The 22,814-nt window shown below is 50.1% G+C and overlaps 1 protein-coding gene and 1 long non-coding RNA gene across 2 annotated transcripts in view; one reads left to right on the top strand and one right to left on the bottom strand.

Annotated features, from left to right (window-relative positions):
• The first annotated feature begins 11,677 nt into the window (after positions 1-11,677).
• BEAN1 (brain expressed associated with NEDD4 1) overlaps positions 11,678-22,814 on the top strand; it is a 57,236-nt gene continuing 46,099 nt past the window's right edge. Inside the window, exon 1 of the mRNA XM_039477717.2 lies at positions 11,678-11,808. The gene's annotated coding sequence lies outside the window, so the exon portion shown is untranslated. The remainder of the gene's footprint in view (positions 11,809-22,814) is intronic.
• LOC141585048 (uncharacterized) overlaps positions 20,204-22,814 on the bottom strand; it is a 35,554-nt gene continuing 32,943 nt past the window's right edge. The window contains exons 6-7 of the long non-coding RNA XR_012518317.1: positions 22,068-22,160; positions 20,204-20,397 (exon numbers count right to left, since the gene is read on the bottom strand). This is a non-coding gene — a long non-coding RNA (uncharacterized LOC141585048). The remainder of the gene's footprint in view (positions 20,398-22,067; positions 22,161-22,814) is intronic.

The following is a 22,814-nucleotide window of genomic DNA, read 5'->3' as shown; positions in this document are numbered from 1 at the left end:
TGCCCAACATGGTGAAACTTTGTCTCTAATAAAAATACAAAATTAGCCAGGCATGGGTGGTGCATGCCTGTAATCCCTGCTACTCAAGAGGCTGAGGCAGGAGAATCACGTGAACCCAGGAGGTTGCCTTGAGTTGAGATCACACCATTGCACTCCAGCCTGGGCAACAAGAACAAAATTCCATCTCAAAAAATAAAATAAGTGAATGAATTGGGACAAAGGAAAATGAGGATAGGAAATTAAAGAAAAAGCCCAGGATGACACTGAAAGGCACAATTCCTGTACTTGCTAGAGGTGGGCCCCAAAAATGTGACTTTAAGTAGCAGTCACTGCAGAGGCAAGCACTGTCTGTTGCAAGATCCACAACAGTCAAGCAATAGTTCCAAATAAATACAATAAAAACTGGTTTTGAAAGAAATGAAGCTATTTTTGTTACTAAGCCTGGAAAGTTAGTTCTCCCATAGACTGAATAAATATTAGTTCCTTTCCCTTCGCCCCTTCTGCCTGGAATCCCAAATTCCTCCTCCATCTTTAAGCTGGAACCCTAACTCTCCTGCCTTAGCTGGGCAAACATGTAAAGAGAAGACACTCTTTTAATTTTCACAAACAAAATACACTTGTGTATGTGCCCAACACCCAGATCAAGAAACAGCATTACCAGCAAGTCTCCCACTCCTAGTCACCACCTCACTCCAAAGGTAAACACCGCTTGGACTCCAACACCATGGATCTGCTTTTCCTGCTTTGGAACTTTATATAAATGGAATCATACAGCATTTAGCTTCTTTAGCACAACCCAGTGTTTGGAAGTCATTCATAGAGTAGCCAGTAGTTGTAAATGTTCACTCTCACTGTTGTGGAATGTTCCCATCCTGTGACTGGACCACAATTTACTCTCCTATAGATGTGCAGGTTCATTCATTCTTGGTCAAGAAAATAAAGATGATCACAGGTTGCACATGGGTATTTTTATCTGCATTAATTCTTGTTAATAATTCATTTAAGTGCTTGAGTTCAGAGATGTCAACATTATTTTTGCAAACTTTTGAATCAGACTCAAATGCAACATCGGAAAACTGTCAGTCTGGCAGCTGACGTTATTTTGAACACTGAAATCTACTTTTGTAACCAAAGATGTCTTAGTCCTGTGGCCAGGGGAGCAATAAACAAATAGAAAAGCCATAAGAAATGTTTTTTCTTTGCTCTTCTACAAATAGACATTTGACATGGGTAGGCAACATTTATTGAGACGTTACTGTGTGTCAGGAACTGTACTAAACACTTTGCATGTATTACTACATTCAATCCTGATGGCAGCCCTCTGAAACAGCTTTACTTGAATTACTCTCATTTTTCAAGTTCTGTCTGTGTCACCCAGTCTTTCTCATCCTCAGGACTTAACTGTAGGATCCAGTATAACCAGGCATTCAATAAATGCTTATTAAATATAGCAATGAATGAATAACAGCAGCTACCATTTATCGAGCCCTTAGCATACACAAGGCACTGTGCCAAATATTTACATCCATTATCCTGTTTAATCTTACCAATGAACCTGTGAGGACATCGGGAACACCTTCGGGGTTTTTGCCAGACTCACAAGTCCCACCTTCTCTGAAAATGATTAATGCACCTGTCCACAAACGGCCATATTTGTGCTACATGATCCCACCCTTTGGTCACAGCTGATTGGACCAGGGGTGCCGTTTGGCCAATTAGATTCTTTCTTGGGAATTTATGCTTGTGGTTGAAAGACAGTCAGTTAGTCCTGCCTGTGGCTACAATAGTCCTGCCTGTAAACTCATTCTCAAGCTGCAGTGAGGGCTTTTTTTTAAAAAAAAAAAAAAACACAAAATAATAGAAAAAGAAGGTCTGCAGGGAGAAAAAAAATTAAGTGATTAAGCAGAGAGGCACAGAGACAAGAGGCAGAGTCGTACCTAGATTCCTGTCCGTTTCTCTGGTTCTCACTCCAAGGCCTCAGAAAGCCCAGACTTGGGTTCCAGTAAATCCTTCGTTTTTTGTTAAAATGGCCCAAGTTTGCTCCTATGAGTTACTACCAAAAAACAAACAAAAACAAAAACAAAAAACTAAGCCAGGGACAGTGGCTCACAGCTATAATCCAGAAACTTGGGAGGCTGAGGCAGGAGGATTGCTTGAGACAAGGAGCTCGAGACCAGCCTAGACAACATCATGAGACCCTGTCTCTAAACAATAAATAAATCTAAATGAAGTTAGGTCAATATTTTTTTTCTCATTCCACAGATGAAAAAATGGAGGCTCTGAGGAAGTAAAGTGACTTGCCCAAGGTCACACATTCAGTGCAGCAGAGCAAGACTTGAGCCCAAACCCACCCAACTCTCAGCAGCCCGAGCTGCCTCTGCTTCCTCTCACCAGTGTTCCTTGGGACATCTGTCCAAGCCAATGGGATGCCTGTCTTCACCCCAGGCTCTCTGCTGGCTTTTTGAGGGCTGGGGTAATGTCTGACTCACTGTAGCAGCTCCACCTAGGCTATGCACTGTCAGGTGTCACTTCCAAACCATCAGGGTGGAGGTTTCACCGGGTTAGAAGAAACATCGCAGCATGACTGATGGGAAATTAATGGGTTTTGTGGATGCAAATTGTAGAGGCCGAAAAGTGGGGCATGGAACTGAGACACTCCATGGTGACCTTGACAGAGAAGCCAGTGAGAAATTGATTAAAGTCCATGGCAACCCTAGATTAGGAGAAGGATGACCTCAGACTAAAGCCCTTGGTGGGCGTGCTGCACATCACCTTGAAAATGAAGAGCCCCTGAACCTTCCTGCTGCCCACAATCTCAGCCCAGCTGTCCTAACTTCAGCCTTGGCAAAGGAAGTGATTTTGGGTCCAGGCCAAATATGGGGGCCTGGGCTGACCCCAGAAGCTGGACCCAGAGAATCCTAAGTTCTCATTCTGCAAAGTCTGGACCATTTGATTCCCCCTGCACCCACGTGCCCCAACTCATCTTCCACACAGCCATCAGAGAGATCTTTCTAAAACACCAACCTGACCATGCCACCCCTCCTAAAGTCCTGACATGGCTCCCAAGGCCTTCACCCTGTCATTCAAGGCATTTACGACCTGCCTTTCCTGCATTTCCCCATAACACACCATTCCTTCACACTCAACTTCACTCCCAATACTCCGAGTTACCTGTGTCCCTGGAATCACCTTGGTCTCTTGACACCTATTCCACCACTGTACACACAAGCTGTTCCTCTCCTGGAACACCTCACTGATGGCATCCCATTCATCAGATTACATCTTGATTGAACTTTAAGCTCAACTCAAGAAGCACACGCTCAGAGAGACCTTTTCTCACCTCAACAGATTGGGTTAAATGTTCTTTCTTTGAGCACATGTCTGGCATAGAAAGTATATTGTTCTGGGATCATCTGTTTATACATCTGCTTCTTTTAACACATTGTCAGCTACTAGAGGGCAGGGAACTTTTTGTCTATATCCTTTTTTTCATCAGTTCACAGCAGAGTTCTTGGCCTGTAGTGAGCATCAGTTAGTACACATGGGACATATGGGTGGATAGACGCAGATGGGGTAAGTGGATGGGTGATGGGCATTTGAATGGATAGATGAGGAGTGTGTGAATGGGAGGAAGAATAAATGCATGTGTAGGAGGATGGAAAGGTGGTAACATGAGAGGGAAGGAGGGATGAAGGGAGGGAGAGAGGGAGAGAGGGAGAGAGGGAGAGAGGGAGGGAGGAAGGGAGGGAAGGAGGAAGAATTGAAAGATGGGAGGAGGCCTAGGTGGGTTAGTGGGAGGACAGATGGGTGAATGGATGGATAAATGCATAGATGACAGGAGGATAGAGAAAGGATAGGCGGACCCACAGGAGGATGGGTGGATGGACGGATGGATCAATCAGTTCTGCCTAGGCTGAAGGTTTAGTCCTTAGATTGTCTTTGTGACCTGGACTCCTCTCAAGAGTTCTGCTACCTGTGGAGGACTCCTGAAATTGAACACGTGTATAATCAAATGCGGATTCTCCTTTCTCACATTTGATTCCCTTCTAGCATTCTGTTCCTTGGTGACTGGCAACACCACTAGAATTCTAGGCATCTTGACTCCTCTCACTCCCTCAGTCCCCATTCCCAAGACATCACCGAGTCCTGCTGAGTTTACTGCCAATGTGTCCCTCCAGCTAGTCCATCTCTCTCCAGCCCAAAATCTCCATTGCTTCCCTCCTAGGCTAGTGTGACCACCACCTAGCCAGCTTCCCTGCCTCCTCTCTCTTTGTTTTTCAGGTAGGGTCCAAGCTGCAATGCAGTGGCCCAATCACAGATCACTGCAGCTTTGATCTCCAGAGCTCAAGTGATCCTCCTGTCTTAGCCTCCCGAGTAGCTGGGACCACAAGCAGGCATCACCACATCTAGCTAATTTTTATTTTACTTTTATTTTTGTAAAGACATGGGGCCTCACAATGTCGCCCAGGCTGGTCTCAGGCTCCTGGGCTCAAACAATCCTCCCACCTCAGCCTCCCAAGGTGTTGAGATGAGGCGCCACATGAGCCACCATGCTCAGCCTCTGCCTCCACTCTGTCTTGCCCCCAACCATCTCCTCACCACCACTAAAGCTCTCTTTTCAAAATGCAGGTCTGCTTCTATGCCTCTCTAACATTACTTGAAATATTCTAACATCTTTGCTGTCATGATGAAAATCAGCCGTGGCCTCACCCCACACCCTGGCAAGGTCAGACCTTTGTGGCCACCTTATCGATGGACTTTACACCTACGCCATGACTCCTTGACTAACATGTATCACCAACTCTAGGCAGTGACCCCCACAAAGGAGCGATTTTGCCTATTTTGGCCTAACTTGTTTGTGTAAGGGGTTTTAGGCTGACTGATGGCTCCATGGACACCATGTTAACTTCTGTAACCTGCATGGACACTCCAGATGAGTTCCTGAAAAATCTGAACTAACTGGAAGACCATGAAAAGAGGAAGAAATGATCAACCCCTGTGGCACCTACTTAACTTTGAGAGGTTCTTCTATTGTTTCTTATTCCTGCCCCAATTGATAAGGCCATTGGCCTTTGTAACCCACCTTGGTCAATCTTGTGACTCCACACCCTATGACCCCCTCCCAGCTTGCAAAAAACCACCCTAAACTGTAACTTCTGTAACTTTCTACTGCCCACCCCAAACCTATAAAACCAACTCCTATCCCACCGCCCTCTTCTGACTCTTTTCAGACTCAGCCTGCTGGCATCCAAGTGAATAAACAGCCATGTTGCTCACACAAAGCCTGTTTGCGGGGGTCTCTTCATTCAGCGTGTGTGTTTGAACAGTTTGGGGCAGGCTTAGGTAGAAATTCTGCTCCTAATTAGCTATGTGTCCTTGAGCAAGTTACTTGAGTTCCATAAACCCCACTGCTGCATGTGAAAAATGAAGACAATCCTACCCACCTCCTCAGGATGTTGGGAGGATGGAATTAAATGCTGCATGTAATGTAACCAACACGTTGTCAGGCCTCTCTGAGGAGATGTCAGGACAGGGCAGGGAGCAGGAGCAGAACGTTCTATATGCAGTCCAGCTCAGCTCTCAGCCACTTACCCTGAAATAAACCCTACCGTGAACAGAGATCTTCAAGAAGGCCCAGAAATAAGTTTCCCCAGAAGGGCCCCTGGGGATAGGAGAGGAGAGGCTGCCTTTGACACTTCAGCTCCTGGAGACCCAGCCCAGGGTCCTGGAAGGGAGGCTTTCCTCCTACGGAGAGACAGAAGGGACAGCCAGGCTGTGTTAAGCTGTTCTTACATTGCTGTAAAGGAATACCTGAAACTGGGTAATTTATTAGGAAAGAGGTTTATTTGGCTGATGGTTCTGAGGCTACACAAGCATGGCATCAGCATCTGCTTGGCTTCTGGGAAGGCCTCAGGAAGCTTTTTTTTTTTTTTTTGAGACAGAGTTTCACTCTTGTTACCCAGACTGGAGTGCAATGGCGCGATCTCGGCTCACCACAACCTCACTGAACCTGGGTTCAGGCAATTCTCCTGCCTCAGCCTCCTGAGTAGCTGGGATTACAGGCATGTGCCACCAAGCCCCGCTAATATTTTTTGTATTTTTAGTAGACACGGGGTTTCACCATGTTGACCAGGATGGTCTCGATCTCTTGACCTCATGATCCACCAGCCTCGGCTTCCCAAAGTGCTGGGATTACAGGCTAGAGCCACCGCGCCCGGCCCTCAGGGAGCTCTTACTCACAGCGAAAGGTGAAGAGGGAGTAGGTGTCACATGATGGAAGCAGGAGCAAGAGAGAAAGTGAGGGCATGGGGGACACTCTTTTAACAACCAGATCTCACAAGGATTCACTGTCTCGAGGACAGAACTAAGCCATCAGAGATCTGCCCCCATGACCCAATCACCACTCACCAGGCCCCACCTCCAACACCTGGGATGACCTTTCAACATGAGACACAGATTCAAACCATATCACTGACCTAGCCTCTCCAGCCAGGAGAAACAGTGCCAAGGGCTTATTAAATACCCAGAATGGGCCAGGCATGGTGGCTCACACCTGTCATCCCAGCACTTTGGGAGGCCAAGGCGGGCAGATCACTTGAGGTCAGGAATTCGAGACCAACCTGGGCAACATGGTGAAACCCCACCTCTACTAAAAATACAAAAATTAGCTGGGCGTGGTGGCAAGTGCCTGTAATCCCAGCTGCTCGGAAGGCTGAGGCAGGAGAATCGCTTGAACCCAGGAGGTGGAGGTTGCAGTGAGCCAAGATCACACCACTGCACTCCAGCCTGGGTGACAGAGTGAGACTCTGTCTCAAAAAGAAAAAGAAAAATCCCCAGAATGGTCTAGGAAGGACCTGAGAGATCAGCCTTCTAAGCAAGTACATTTTATTAAGTCCCTTCCTCCCTCAAGAGCCTGCAGTGGCTCTCTGCTGCCCACAGGGTCAAATGCAGGCTCCTTTACCTGGAGTCTCACTCCTATCTCCCGTCTGGCCCCTGGAACCTCAGAGCCCACCCTTTGTTCAGACAGGCCTCTTTACCTGACGCTTTACTCCTTTCTGACCCAAGACCCTGCCCTCTGACCTGGGAAGCCCTCTACCTTCAGGTCTCACTCTATAAATCCTTTTGCACCCCTAAGGCTCCCTCTTCCAGAGAGCCCTCTAGGATTGACCCAGCCGACACTAATTTCCCTCTCTTCTGAAGACCCAGTACCCTAATGCATCCCACAAAAGACAAATCTCTGGTGTAAGACAGACCCATTTGATGAAATTCCAAGCTTACTAAGATACGGTTTTTAAAAAATGAAGTCATGAATGACATACCAATATAAAATGTGCACATATCAAAGATTTTGACTCCTTGATGAGGAAACCAGTAAGATATTACACATAATTCAAAGAAGAATCCAAGGAGCACGTGTCTATGTACAATGTTTAGCACACCCACCCCAGACAAGATACCAATTGATCTCACCTGACAAACTTCATTTGCATCCCATTGGACAAGAATAGTTTGCATTATTACCAGTTTTCTGTAACTTACAGAATATAAAATAGCTCAGAGACCATGACAGGCACAAACTCCAACAGAAACAGGTAAGAGCTAATATCCAATTAAAATGGACACCTTCTCATCTTTTTTTGCCTAATTTAAGTTGTTTCATAATTCTACCTGGTACCACTTAGCCAGGTGTGTGTCTCTGAAAAGTCAGTTAATTTCCCAGGGCCTCAGTCTTCCCATCTATAAAGTGGGCATAAAAGCACAAAGCTCTTCCAGCTCTCAGCAGCAAGGGGCTCCTGGATGCGTATTCCAGGGCTTTCAGATGTTTCCCTGCCCCTGAGTTTCCTCCCTCTACTTCAACTGCCACCTCTGAGTCTGGGGGCTTTAGGAGGCCCTGTTGCCTGTCCCTTCCACTCAACCTCCCACCCCTAAGCACGAATCAGGGTCTCCTCCTACATCTCTGCTTACCACTACCAAGACATGATCAAGGGGACCTTTAGCAAAATGCAGGTGGAAAAAGGAAATACCTTCCCACACCTGGTGGGATAGGTTTTTCTTCTTCTCTTTTTAGGGTATGGTGGGCTCCCTAGCTTCAAGGTCAAGGCAATAGAGAGATCTGGGCCCTTTGTAATGTAATTCAAGGATAGGAAGACACTTTTGACATAGTACCATGATATGCTATTTCTGTAGAAGAGATATATTAGCAAGAGGTGACCTTCCTGAAAGGTCTGATGGGTTTTGCAGACAGACAGCCCACCCAGAGACCAGGCCATCCTGAAAGTTTTTCCCTCTCCCCTCTTCCACCCTTAGTATCAGAAGGACCACCCAACAATAAAATTGACAAGTTGACCATCACAGCGGGGAGGAAAAAGCGGGCAGAGCAAAGATATTTTAAAGAAGGATGGTAGGGAGCTATGAGCTCATCAGGCTCAAGAGACCCTTCCAACATCTCCACACCATGGGCTCCGTTTGGGGTGAATGACATTATAGATGCTGTTCTTTGCAAACAGGAAAGACTTTTATTGGAATTTCCTGTGAGTGGCTGGGGTAACATGAAGCACACTCTAGGGCTTCATGTTAGGAAGAGTCCTTCACGTCCTAGAGTCCTCAAGAGTCATGAGGACTCACTATCTCAAGGACAGCACAAGCCATCAGGGATCCGACCCCACGACCCAATCACCTCCCATCAGGCCCCACCTCCAACATGAGACACAGATTCAAACCATATCACTGACCTGGCCTCTCCAGCCAGGAGAAACGTTGACAAGGGCTTATTAAATCCCCAGAATGTGCCTGGTGGCTCACACCTGTAATCCAAACACTTTGGGAAGCCAAGGCAGGCAGATCACTCTAGGTCAGGAATTCGAGTCCAGCCTGGGCAATATGGTGAAACCCCATCACTACTAAAAATACAAAATACATGAGGACTCATGAGGACACAGCCCAGCCTTTGGGGACTCTCTGGGCATCTCACTGTCCTGAGATGTCACTTCCTGATTTCCCTCAGACTCTTCCCTCCATCCCTGGCCTATCCCTAGCTATCCCTAGGCCTAACCAATGTCCCTCCCTGGTACCCAGGAGATGCCCCTCCTGCAAATCTGACCTTACACAGAAGAAACTCTCAAAACTGTAACATACCTAGAGATGTAAGGAATAGCCATGGACATCCACAAGCCTACCCATGAAGATGTCCATTGCAGTGTTGTTTAGAAGTATGAAAAATGGAAACAAACTAAATGCTCAGAAATAGGGGATTGGTTAAAAAAATATGCAATACAACCTGATGCCATGCTAGGCAGCCACTAAAAGTGTGACATAGGAGAAGAGATATCAGTCAACAAGCTCACTCCATTTAAGGACACTTGTAGAGTTACACAAGTAAAAAGAAAGGAAAGCAGGTACAGTAACAGAAAAAGGAAAAGTAAAGAAAAACAAGTAAAAGGAAAGGAAAACAAAAATATTCACAATGACTGGCTTTTCTTTTCTTCTTTCTCCTTTTGGTGTTTTTCAAGTGCCCGACACTAACATATATTTGCGGATAGATGCATAGGCACACAGCGACTGGTAGGCACATAGTCATAAGCCAGCTCCCTGAAGCTACGCCCACTGGAAAACAGTGCTGGGTTCCAGTCTGAGGAGCAAGCCAGGCCAGTGATGGACAAATAAGGGAGTGGAGGGGAATGGACTCTTTACGGCTAGGACCTTCCACAAGGACTCACTCAAAGTGTGTCACACACAGATATCCCCAGTCGCCACCCTCCCCACAACACACACAAGCAGTCTTGCCAAAGGGAGCAGCTTACAGGCAAAACCACACAACAATTAGAACATCCATCCCGAAAGGGTCAGCAGGTGTCCTCAGAGAGATCAAGGCTATACAGTGGGCGCAGCCCTAGCTTGGGAGTCGTACAGCCTTGGGTCCTAGCGCTCCAGTCCTAGCCTCTCCCCTCCTTTCTCTGATCCCTCATTTGTTCATTCATAAAATAAATGCATGAGGTTGGACAAAGGGTCTCTCAGGTCCCCTTCTTCGGTTCTCTGAGAGATGTTTCCCTTTATTCTGGCCTCATCCCTTACTCACAGCAGGACAGCCCCAGTCTGCAGGAGGGGTGGAGTAAGCAGTGCAGGGGGCAGAGCCCAGAACGAACAGTTACCAGAGGAGGCTGGGAGATGTCCTCAGGCACCCAAGCCCTAGACCACGCAGCTCCACCTGCCTGGCCCCAGGGAAGTGCAAGACCCTATGACTAGCAGGACTGGGGTGGAGTGAGGTTTGTTTTCTCCCTGGAGCCTTCTCTGCCCCATCCTCCCTGCAGGCCCAGTCCCTGGCCAGCTTTCCCTTCCACACCATCTCCGTGGCTTCACTGCTTCCCCAGGGTTTAGCATCAACATGTTCAGCTCTTTGTCACCATGTTTTATTTTTGAGAATCACTTTCTGGCCAGTGACAAGCCTTTGCGGTTTTGAAACAAACCCAGCTTTTGACCCCCCTTGCCTCCTAAACCCCAGTTTCCTCATCCACAGTAGAGGTTCAGAGTATTAGCAACAACACAGTTCATCAATTCCTGCAGCAAATCCACTGACAGCCGCTCTGTGCAGACCCCTGCAGCACTACCCAGACTGCCCTCCTTGGCGTTCCCAGGCAAGGAGCCGAGGTTAAATAAATAACTCCAGGATGCTGTAGAGCACCCCAACACAGTAGGGGTGCAATATCCTAATGAGGACAGAGAGCAATATCCCTAATCATAGGGAGCAATATCCTAATGAGGACAGGGAGGCCTGGAAGATGGGCTGGGATTCGTCCAAAGCCCCAAAGCAGGGTGGGGACAGAGCAGGTCCTGGAAGCCTGGAACCCTGGACAGAGGCAGGCTTCCACCTGCCAGGGCTGAGCTCCTTGCCCTGAGGTTTGGGCAGCGGGGAACAGGGGCACAGGGAAGGTGAGAAGGTGAAGGAACCAGGCCTGCTGGTGGCTCCGAGAGAAGCCTTCGGCCAGGCCTAGCTAGCATCCCAGAACTCACCTGCCAGCAACTGCGAGCGGGAGGCCCTGCCAGGCTCGCCTGCCCTTTCCAGCGACCCATCCACACGGGTCCCCTGCTCAAATGCCCAGCCTAGCCTCGGTCCAGCCTGTCTGGCTGTCCTTCCCTGATACCTCGTTTGTCTACCCTTCTTTGCACGTGTCAGTGGCTCCCCGCTCGCGTCCGTGTGTCATTCCCTACACACGCCTGTGTGTCCTCTTCACACGTCTGGCTGGTGCGCCGGCCTCCCGCATTTCCCGGCCTTCTCGCCGCCCTGCCCCGCCTGCCGCTGTGTGGGTGTCGGGCTGGCTGTGCGCAGAGGGGCGCGGCTCGGCCCTCCCCCGTCACCCTCGTCCCCCCATCTCGGAGTGACCCGGGCAGCGGCGCCACGGTGCTGAGACGCGGGAGCCGCTCCGCCGCCGAGGGGGGCCGGAGCCGGTGACGGTGGCGTGGGCGGCGGCGCGGAGACGACGGGCGGCCGGGCGGGGCTGCGGCAGGGCAGGGCCGGGGCCGGGGCCGGGGCCTGGGAAGCCGCCGCCGCCGCCGCCGCCTCGGCCCGGGATCACGGGCGGCGGGTCGGCCCGGCTCGCCCGGCCCCGCCTGTCCCGCCCCGCCCCGCCCCTGCGCGCCCAGCTGGGCGAGGCGGAGCGGCGCGCCCCCCGCTACGCCCGATCCCGAGCCCGAGCGCAGTGGCCTCCGAGCGGGAATCCGAGCGGGAGCCGGAGCCGGAGCGGGAAGCGGAGCTGGAGCCGAAGCTGGAGCCGGCGCTGCGGCGCACGGAGCGGAGCGCAGCAGCCAAACCGAGTAAGGGGCGTGGGGCCGGGCGGCGCGGGGGAGGGGCGGCCGGGAGGTCCCGGCCCCCTACCCCCGCGCTCAGCTGCGGTATCCACGAACGACACACCCGGGGGCGCGCCGCGCGGAGACTCCGTGCGCGGGGTGGGAGGATGCGCGGTCCGGAGCGGAACCGCAGCGCGCTCGGAACGGAGCGGGATCCCGGGTCTCCCGCGGACCCTCGACCCTGTGCGGGCCACCTGCGCGAGCCGAGGCTGACCCCGAGCGCGCCCTCAGGCCGCGGGGAAAGGGAGGTATCTTAGGTTTCTGCCTAACTGGAGACCCCGAGGAGCATCCACCCTGTGTGGGGAGCCCATGACAGCCTCCTCAGCTCCGCGCCCTGGGTTTTGGGGATCCCTAGACAACCCAACCAAGAAGGGAAAACTAGGGCGCACTCTCGGCCAGGGTGGGAGGGGGAAAGGGGCTGGGGCTTCGCGGAGTTTGGAGTTTGAATACACCCCCACCCCCTTGAGCTAGGAAGTTTTACCCTTCGACGGGCAAGTCGCCCGGGGTATGCCCCTGTCTCAGTGCCTCTGTCTCAGCGCCGAGCGCGGGAGAAGGAGCGCGCCCTCCTCATCTTCTCCCCCTTTGATGCAGACTTTCCCTTGCGCTGTCAGAGGGACCCGAGGCTGAGTACCAGGCGGCAGCTCCTACTGACTGCGCAGCGCTGAGTGGCACCGCCGTGGCTCCCCGGGGGCAGGGCCCACCCCAACCCCGGCTGACTCTTGCTGCCCTTCCTCTCTCCCCATCGGGCTCTGCGGTCTGGAGCCTCGAGAGCAGTGAGGACCTGGGGCTGCCCTCTCCATCTGGGACAGGTGCTGGCGTGGGTGGCCAGGGACAGGCTGGGAAAGGGAGGGCACAAGTGACTGGTGCAAGAGACAGGGGTTCAGGGGTCCTTGGTCTTGAGTCACAATTTCCAATGGGCACCTGCCGAGAGAGCATGCCATTCTGGACTCAAACATCCTAACTGCTCTGCTAGAACGAGAGACTTTACCACGCTGTGCCTCAGTTTCCTCATCTGAAAGTAAGCAGGAGTGTGTTATCAGCAGGATGTTTAAGGGCTCTGGAACCAGAATGTGGGCTTGGCTGTACAACCAGAACGTGAGCTTGGCTGTACTTCCCGGCTGTACAACCTTAGGCAAGACACAAACCTCTCTGAGCCTCAGTTTCCTCATTTGAAACATGGTGGAGGCGAATTGGGAGGATTAAATGAGATGATGCTGGTGGGGGCATGTAGCCTGGTGCCTGGCACGCAGCCAGTGGACAATTGCAGTGGGCTACAGGTGTCATGGGGTGTCCAGCACCAGTTGTTGCTGCGATTGAGTTCTTCTGAATCGGAAGTGGTGCTTCTAGCCCTCTCCAAGGGGGCCTTTGAATCCCCCAAGCCATTGACAGCAGAACCTTCTCCTTAGGGCCCACCCTTTCTCAGACACTCCCTCCTCCAAGGCTCTCTGCCGCCCAGCCCAGTTCTCCCCTGCTACCCAGGGTAAAAAGGCTGCATCTGATTGTAAGGCGCACCCTTTTTCCTTTTGCCCTTGGCTGGTGTCTGCTGCCCCAGAGAGGGGCACCAGCCCATTCCTAGAGCTCTGTACAAGGGAATTAACACACCTCCCTCCATTCCCGGGTGGAGGATTGCTTTCCCTGAGGAGCCATCAGGCTGTCAGGCAGCTTGGACACACCAATGGTGATGGTTCAGACAGGCAGCCAGAAGCACCAGGGAGACAGCCTGAGGGGTCTCAGTCTTGATCTCTCGCAGACTGCACCAGAAATGGATGTTGGGAGGAAAGGGAGCCAGTGATAGACTGGGAGTTTAAAATTTCAGAGCAGGGTGTCCCCAGGAAGGCATTTGCCCCAGTCTGTGCGGCTGGGGCCTTAGACGCAGAGCAGAGCAGGGCAGAGGCCCAGGGGCTAGTTGGGGGATGCTGGGATCCTGGAGGTGGCAAGAAGTGGAAAGGCAGCCAGGAGCGGTGGGAAGAAAGCCGTGGTCCAGTTCACACCCATGTTGGTCCCTAGCCACCTGTGGACCAGCCGCCCAGAACAGGGATGGGGGAGGAATCTCAAATGAGGAAACATGTCCACATGGTACCAGGGGGCTTCCAGGGTGCCTGATGAGACAGGCAGGATGAGCTGCCTATTGAGGACTCCTACATAGAACCCCCCTCTCTCTTCTTCCTCTGTAGCTCCCCCCTCCCCTAGCCCATTCACCCACTAGGGGTCACATGGCTGGGTCTTCCAAAATCCTCACTCCTCATCTTCCCAAAGGAGTTAATCAGGAACTAATTAGGTTTGAGTCTCCTGCTTCAGTCAGGATTTGGAACACAGCCAGTGGGGAACGTGACGGGGATGCAGGCATTACTGTCAGGCTTTGGGAGTAACCAGCCAGACACCCTCAGAGGGCCATTGCTTGACGCCCTTGCCCTGGAAGTACTCAGAGGACAGGGTGAGGAGCATCTGCTCTCGGCCTCCTAAAGGGAGAAACTGAGGCCAGGAGGGCTTCTGCAGTCACATAGCAAGCAGGCACAAACGAGTCACAGCTGAGAGCAGTTTTTTGGAGCTGGACTGCCTGGGTTTATAGCATGTGGTTCTGGACAGCAGACGCATCCTTCAAAGCCTCAGTTCCCTCTTGAAAATGGAAATAAACATATACCTCCCAGAATAGTGTGAGGATGAAGAAATCATATACCGATAGCACATAGCCATGTCCAGCAGACCTCTGCCATGGCCTACGGTGTTGACACTGTGAATATGTATCGCACACAGGCTGCTTCCTAAACGTACGCATTTTCTTTTTGAATTCTGATAACGAGCTCTCTGATTTAGGAACTATAATTGTCCCCATTTTATTGATGAGAACAGTGAGGCTTAGAAAGTTTAAGGACCATCTAACTCTGCCAGGTATAGAATACTTAAACCATCACTATGACTCATCATAATTGTTTGAATTTGTAAAACTGATAATTAACCCATTGTAATTTAGATGACACATAATCAGTTATTAGAATGATTTTTTTTTTTCTTTTGAGACGGTGTTTCGCTGTTGTTACCCAGGCTGGAGTGCAATGGCACAATCTCGGCTCACCGCAACCTCTGCCTCCTGGGTTCAAGCAATTCTCCTGCCTCAGCCTCCCGAGTAGCTGGGACTACAGGCATGCACCACCATGCCTGGCTAATTTTTGTATTTTTAGTAGAGACGGGGTTTCACCTTGCTGACCAAGATGGTCTCGATTCTTTTCTTTTTTTAATAGAGACAGGGTTTCACCGTGTTGGCCAGGATGGTCTCAAACTCCTGACCTCATGAGCCACCCGCCTCAGCCTCCCAAAGTGCTGGGATTACAGGCGTGAGCCACCTCGCCTGGCCTAGAATAATTCTTTCTTTGTACATCTTCAATCATTCTGAAAAAGAATATGTTACTTGTCCACAGGCTATAGTATTTTTAGACACCTTTTTTTCCTATTCGAATAGTAATCAAACTGATTTAAAAGAGCAGCTCCCTGTTCATTACCTATCCCTCTTCTCTCCATTTTTCTCCAGAGCCCTTACTGTCCCCAACATCTAAATATCTTACTCATTTGTTTATTGTATGCCCACACCGATATAATATGAGCCCTGCAAGGGAAAGGACTTTTAACTGGCTTATTCACTATAATATCCTCAGAGCTTAGACTAGAACCCAGCACTTACTGTGCCTTCCAAAATTATAAAGTTCTTTACAAACATATGGTCTATTGTTGTTATTTTTGCCAAGTGTATCGATAGATTGAAAATAAAACATTAAGTTCATAGCAGAAACCATTCCCTCAAATATTTGGCAAATAGCACTTGCTCAAATGTCAGGGATAATTTGATAAAGGTTAAAAACAATGGATATTATTTTTCTAGTATTGTAATAAGGCTTCTTATCAGTAAGTTCAATGACAAGTAAATTTAATTATATATATATATATTTCTTGCTGGGTGTGATGGCTTATGCCTGTAATCCCAGGACTTTGGGAGGCCAAAGGGGGCAGATCACAAGGTCAGGAGTTTGAGACCAGCCTGACCAACATGGTGAAACCCTGTCTCTACTAAAAATACAAAAATTAGCCAGGCACTAATCGCTGTAATCCCAACTACTCGGGAGGCTGAGGCAGGAGAATCCCCTGAACGTGGGAGGCAGAGGTTGCAGTGAGCCGAAATCACACCATTGTACCCCAACCTGGGCAACAGAGCAAGACTCCGTCTCAAGGAAAAAAAAAATTACAATAAAAATGACATGTTCAAAGGCAATTAAATTAGCTTTAACATTTTTCACTGAGAACATCCAGGCATGGTGGCACATGCCTGTAGTCTCAGCTGCTCCAGAGACTGAGGCAGAATCACCGGAGCCCAGGAGTTCAAGACCAGCCTAGGCAACCCTGGCTCCTTATAATAAACAAAACCCCCACAACTTCTAATGAATTAACGATCACTGACTTTTCACTTAATTGCTTTTTATTTTGTTAACACAAAATTTTTTTTCTAATCTTCATTTTAATGATTTTTCAGGTTGTTATGAAAGTCATACATGTTCATGTAAAAAAAATTGTAAAATTATTAAAAATGTAAAAAACATAAAAATCCTCCTTAATCCCACCACCACTAGAGAGCACAGTGACCGTGAACAAGTTAGTGCTCTTTTTTTCCCCCAGAGAGTCATTTTTAGACTGGACTGAAAGTCTTTATGAGATACATACATATATGTGTGTGTGTGTGTGTATATATATATATATATATATATATATATATATATATATTTTTTTTTTTTTTAATGGAGCCTTACTCTGTCCCAGACTAGAGTACAGTGGTGCAATCTTGGCTTACTGAAACCCCTGCCTCCCGAGTTTAAGTAATTCTTCTGCCTCAGTCTCCTGAGTAGCTGGGATTACAGGTTTGCGCCACCATGCCCAGCTAATTTTTATATGTTTCATGGAGATGAGGCTTCTCCACGTTGGCCAGGCTGATCTCAAACTCCTGACCTCATGTGATCCACCCACCTCAGCCTCCCAAAGTGTCGGGATTACAGACATGAGCCACTGCACCCCGCCTAACATTTCTTTAGAAACATGATTTCTCAGCCGCGGTTGGGCGAGGTGGCTCACGTCTGTAATCTCAGCACTTTGGGAGGCCAAGGTGGGCAGACCACCTGAAGTTGGGAGTTCAAGACCAGTCTGACAACATGGAGAAACCCAGTCTCTACTAAAAATACAAAATTAGGTGTGGTGGCACATGACTGTAATCCCAGATACTCAGGAGGCTGAGGAGAGAGAAGTGCTTAAACCTGAGAGGCAGAGGTTGCGGTGAGCCAAGATAGCACTATTGCCTGGGCAACAAGAATGAAACTCCGTCTCAAAAAAAAAAAAAAAAAGAAAGAAAGATGATTTCACACCCATATAATATTTCATTGTAACCATGTGCTATGGTTTGCTCAGCCTATCTTCCCTTATTGGATGTTGGGCTTTGCTCCCAAGCTTCACTGCTACAAATAATGCTTGTGTTTCTGTTTGTATTTTTGGCGCCCCGAATCAGGCTTCTCTACACACTTGGTCAGGACCTATTTACAATTCTCAGATGGACTGGTTTATGCAGTTAGACAGTAAATCAAGCCTTCTAAGTTTGGCTGTGATGGTGGAGAAGGGGCTGGTAGTTGATTCTGTAGAGGGCTACTCCAATTCAGTTAAGGCAACGTGGAGACCCAGTAATCTCCAGACACACCCTGGCCACCACCAGTAGAGCACACATGTGGCCAATGTTTCATGGAGACAGTGGCATATCCTTGCAGCCAGGCACAGTGGCTAGTGCCTGTAATCACAGCAGTTTGGGAGACCAAGGTGGGTGGATCACCTGAAATTGGGAGTTCGTGACCAGCCTGACCAACATGGTGAAACCTCTGTCTCAACTAAAATACAAAATTAGCAGAGCATGGTGGTGCATGCCTGTAATCCCAGATACTCAGGAGGCTGAGGCACGAGAATCGCTTGAACCCAGGAGGCGGAGATTACAGTGAGCTGATATCGCGCCACTGCACTCTAGCCTGGGTGACAGAGTGAGACCTCATCTCAAAAAACAAACAAAGAAGGCCTCCTTGCTTTGAAGGCTGTCAAATACCTGGATCCCTTTTCTAGTATCAGGACCAAGTTACCTGTTTGCAAACCTCAGTGCCTCCTGCCCACCTCTCTGCCACTGGCCTCTCATTGCTTTTCTCACCCACTCCTAAATTAATTGATTCCTTTATTCAGTGGACATATGACAAACATGAGGGTATCCACACTGGCCAACATATGTTTTCTATTAGGGAAGTTACTAGCTGGGTCTCACCTCACATGAAGACCTTCCTGGGACAGGAGAAAGGTGTTGTCTGCTGCCTGAGGGCCCCTGCCTGCAGCATCAGGAGTTAGACCCTGCCTTGGTGAGGCACCTGCTGTCCCTTCAAGATCAGTGCAACTGACCAAAGGCCCTGGGATTTTTTGACTTCATTCTGGCTCTAGACAATCACATACACACCTATCTATCCATGAAACCCCTGTGAGATGGCATCATGCATTCATTCAGCAAACAGTCTCTGAGCACTTCCCATGTATGAGGCACCATACTGAGTGCCAGGGGCACAGTGCTTGTCTAGGCTGTCTAGACTTGGAGTCACCATCTCTCCCATCTGCCGGTCACCCAGCCAGACACAAGGACTCACCCTATACTCCTCCCTCTTCCTCACCCTCTCTATCACATTCTTCTGTCCCTAAAACCCACCAAGCATGTTCCCGCCCAGCGTCCTTTGCTCTCTCTGCTACCTCTACCTAGAATCCTTTCTCCCCAGGTATCTGCCCACCTAGCTCGCTTCTTCCAATCTTCACTTACCTGTCACCCTCTCACTAAGGCTTTCTGCAGCCACTGCATCTAACCATCTAACAGTGCAATCCCTACCCACACGCCCTGCCTCTGTTCCTTATCCCTGCTGTTAGCTCAGACTCTACCATTACCACTGCATGTCCAGCCCTAGTCAGAAAGAGACTATCAGAGTGTCAGACTGCTCACCAGTCTGTGCCCAGCACCTGAAATCTAGTGCACCAGGGTCTCCCTCCCTCCCTCACTCCCTCCGTTCCTTCCCCTTCCCTTCCCTTCCTTCCTTCCTTCCCTTCCCTTCCCTTCCCTTCCTTCCTTCCTTCTCTCTTTTCCTTTTCCTTTTCTTCTTTTTCTTTGACGGAATCTCCCTCTGTTGCCCAGGCTGGAGTGCAGCAGCACAATTTCAGCTCACTGCAGCCTCTACCTCCCCACTTCAAGCGATTGTCCTGCCTCAGCTTCCTAAGTAGCTGGGACTGCAGGCACACACCACCACACCGGCTAATTTTTTTGTATTTTTAGTAGATGCAGAATTTTACCCTGTTGCCCAGCTGGTCTCAAATTCCTGACCCCAAGTAATCCACCCTCCTCGGCCTTACAAAGTACTGGGATTACCGGCATGAGCCACTGCACCCAGCCGGGACTTTCAATAAATACTTGAACCAGGGATGGCAGCCTCTGCCCCTCCTCTGCGGTCCCCGTTGTCACTGTTGCCTTTAGTCCACATCACCTATGGCCACAGCCTCCCATGCTCCCCTCCTCCTGCCTCCCTCACCTGACACCCCTCTGCCTTCCTAAAGAGAGAAAAGCTAAGCAAGCCAGTTTCCTGCTTCAAATCCTCCTAGGAACCCTCTTGGGGCAGGGGGCTCACCATCTCATCACACCCCTTATTCTTCTGAGTCTCACTGTTGTCATCTGTGAACTGGGGATTTGTTTTGAGGATCCAGGAAGCTGACAGCATGTGGCAGCATCTGAGCAGAGGTTGTGTGAACACGCTGCCATCCTGTGGCCTCTTTCACAAGGCCAGCCCACCCCCGCAGCCCGTCTCTGTCAGCCACCCACAGAGCAAGGCTGGCCGCTCCTAGGGCCCTCCAGCTCTGTGAGCCTCTGCCACAAGGCTCCCCTGTCACCAGCGCCTAGGCAGACCCAGGCTCTCTCCCCTTAGCCACACACTCCCCTGCCCAACTCTTGAGTGTCACAGCAGAGCCTAGAGCGGAGATATTCCAGGAGTGGGGACATGAAGGGGTGTGGGAATGACGTGAACTTGCCACACACCATTCAGCCACTTCAAAGCCTGTAGTGCCACCCGCCCGCCCTCAAGTTCCCAGCCAGACAATCCAGTCGGAGATGAGTCACCGGCAGGAGCAAGCCTCGCATACTGGGCTCAAAGAGGGGCGGGCAGGGAAGAGGTGACCATGCTTGGCCTAGCAGCTCGGTGGGCCCACCCCCACCCCTGCCCCCGCCCCTACCCGGGACCCTGACCCCAACCCATGGCAAAGGAACCACAGTCCCAGCCCATCTGTGCCCCTCATGGCTGTCTCCTCACAGCATCGCCAGTTACATGCATGCAGGAAACCAGGATGGGCACTTGCTCATCTGGACCCTCCATACCCACCTCCTTTGTCTTGATGACCCCAACAAAGCACTACCCTAGCAGAGGGTATGATGCCACCAGGGAGTGGTTTTCTTCTGCAGCCTCAGGCAGAAATCTTGGAGTGGGGAAAGGAAGAAGGAAACAGGCAGCCAGATTGAAAATCCAGCTTCTATTTTAGAACCCCCAAAGCCCCTCCATGTGTTTTCCAAGGGTTTCATGGGACACTGTGCAGGTGTTTGGGAAATGAATCAATGGATGCAAGCCCAGGGTGCTGGGAGGTTGCAGTACGTAAGGTGCTGATGGTGTTACAAGAGGCAGGAAGCAGCAGCCCTGGCTACTGTCGGCATCGTGGTCACCAAGGGCAACAAGATGCCTGGGACATATCTCAGCTCTTTGCATAGAGATCCTTCTCTTCAGCAAGTCAAGCACCTTGGACAGGCAGCCTCCAGCCTTCGGTCGCGCATTTGCGCCGGGCCAAGGTTCACTTGCTCTAGTGTTTCCGTGCACTGCTGAACTTCCCCTTAGTTCCCAGCCCTGAGCTAGTTTGCTGGGGCCGCACTGACTCTCCACGCCCTCAAGGAGCTACTGGTCTAGAATAATTTAGATCCAGAGTTGTCCTGCAAGAGCATCCAGATGTGACAGAAACATAGCCAGAGTGATTATTCTGTCTCCAGCCGTCAAGGAGGACCCCACCGAAGAGGTGTCTTGATCTGGGTGTTGACAGCTACATAGGAGTTTGCCAAGTGGAAGGAATGGCATGCTAGGGAGAGGGAATAGTCCAGAAGGATGATTGGCCTAAGTATGTCTAAGAAGCAGGCCAGCCAGAGTACCAGGGCAGCGGTCTCTGGGGGTGACCCTGGCAGTAACTGAGAGGCACTGGGGGTGACAGGGTCCCTTTGCACACAGCTCTTCCTCTGTCTCTTCTCTGTGACCTTGGATGGGTTTTTTCCCTGAGCCTGTTCTCCTATCTGCACTATGGACATGATGTCCCCTGCCTCAAAGGTCTGTTGCAGCACCGTTGGTGACATTAGGCACATGCAGGTGTTTGGTGAATGCCAGCCACACCTGGAGGCCCCAGTGCCCAGAAGGCTTCCTCATAGGGAAACGCAGCCAAAGCACACTGAGAAATAACTGGGTTTTTCTAGTTAACAAATGAACCAGAGAACTGTCTTTGGAGAGACTATGCTCAAAAGTCTGATCCTTCCGTGCTAATATCAACTCTGCCACTTCTTGGCAGCGTTTTGCCTCTCTGAGCCTTGGCGTTCTCACATTCTTCATATCCCTCCCAAGCAGGGATAACAAGCCTCAATTTGCTTTAGGGATGAGGCAAAGGTACCACTCATGACCTCTGCAAGGGCAAACTCCTTTCCCATTGGCTTTAGGGCTGTCAGCTTTCCCCTGCAAACGCCCACTGGGCTTGGCACTCATGGTCTCTGCTCAGCAACCCCCAAAGGTACAGTTGGGTTTCTGCAAAGCAAGTGACCACATCCCTAGAAATAAGAACCTTATGTCCCTCCTGTTCCTACAGCCTCATGTCTCTTGGGGACACACCAGGAGAGACTGAACCAATTCAGATCTTTAGCAGCATGAGAGAATGGATTGCTTTTCTTTTCTTTTCTTGTTTTTTTTAAGAGAGGGTCTCACTCTGTCACCCAAGCTGGAGTGCAGTGGTGTGAATGTGGCTCACTGCAGCCTCGACCTCCTGGACTCAAGCAATCCTCCCACCACTGCCTCCCAAAATGCTGGGATTACAGGCATGAGCCATCGCACCCAGCCATGACTTACCTTTTTAAAATGTTTCCTCCATTTCAAATTAGAGTCAAAGTGACCTGGCACTCCCTCACTGCTCTAGACATCCACGTGTTCATCAAGTTCACTCTGGGGAGCAGAGAGGGAGAGAAAGAAGCATTTTCATTCTGTAGACCTTTGTTTCTGAATCAGTAATTTAATATAGAGATGCCTTCTAAAGAATTGTGCTGGCTGACAGTGTGGGCTCTAGTGTCAAACTGACCTGAAATCAAGTCTCAGCCAGTAGTTAGAAGGTGTGTGGCCTTGGGCAAGCTGCATAACCACTCTGAGCCTCAACTTCTTTGTTATAAAATGAGAATGAAAAGAACATTCTCATCTTATTTATGTTGGAGTAATAATAATGATATGGTGTGGGCTAGATGTCAGTGAACACTCTTCCAAAGCCAGCTGTCAAACCTTGACCTAGCCCCTCACCCTCTCCAGGTCTCAGTGTCCCAGCCCTGATAGTTCCAAGTGGCTCAGGATGACACAGTCCATTGAAGTTGTCTGAGACAGCGGGATCTCACACATTCATCATGAGATAGAAGAACCCTGGCACCTCTAATTCCCACTCAAGGGTCCACCTGAGAGAGCAATCTCCTCCCCACCACTTCCCACCACTGGGACCCCAGCACACACTTGTGCCATCCCTGTGACCCTCTCCCCATTCTACAGCCCAGAGGTCCCCCAGGCCCTTGCCCACACTGGACACGTGCTCTCAAAGAAGTCACCATTCTCTTTCCC

The sequence above is a fragment of the Saimiri boliviensis genome, chromosome 1, assembly GCF_048565385.1.
Source record: "Saimiri boliviensis isolate mSaiBol1 chromosome 1, mSaiBol1.pri, whole genome shotgun sequence".
Taxonomy (NCBI): Eukaryota; Metazoa; Chordata; class Mammalia; order Primates; family Cebidae; genus Saimiri; species Saimiri boliviensis.
The sequence above is the reverse complement of the archived record's forward strand: the minus strand, read 5'-3'. Positions and strand labels throughout refer to the sequence as shown.